Below are 576 nucleotides of genomic sequence, written 5' to 3' on the forward strand. Positions count from 1 at the left end.
ACACATTCATCATTCTTTTTATCTATTTTTTACTTGCATGCTTTTTATGTGATTCTTGATTATCCTCTGGGGTCTGGCAAGTCCGCAGTTTTTGCATTTCATGGCTTTAGTCTGCACTGTTAAAAATGTTGTCGCAATTTTACACTGTTAAAATCTTGTCAACTTACGAAGCACAGTTCTTGTCGTATACAAACAAATATGTTTCATATGACAAAGCAATGGTCTGTTAAGGTGGATACCGAGTTCCCTAGACGCGAGCGCGATTCTCACGCCAGGCGCTATTGAAAGTCGGTTCCTGGTTAGCTGCGTTAAGCTTATGAAGCGTAAAAATTACGCCTGGCGTGAAAATCACGCTTGCGTTTCGTGAACTATGTATCCACGCACCATGTTACCAAGCCGGCGGTTCTTTACAACACATATGCTTATATTTTCTTCTAATCTTCATTACTAAGAAATCCTTTTGTAATACACTGTTAGTCCAGTGGTAGGAAAAATCCGACCCTATGCTAGTATACATCCACGACCCTGGTTGGGTCGGTTTTTCCCGACCCACAAATATCCGACCCTAATGCCTCG

The sequence above is a fragment of the Frankliniella occidentalis genome, unplaced genomic scaffold (assembly GCF_000697945.3).
Source record: "Frankliniella occidentalis isolate FOCC.00 unplaced genomic scaffold, Focc_3.1 Scaffold16, whole genome shotgun sequence".
In the NCBI taxonomy this organism is placed as follows: Eukaryota; Metazoa; Arthropoda; class Insecta; order Thysanoptera; family Thripidae; genus Frankliniella; species Frankliniella occidentalis.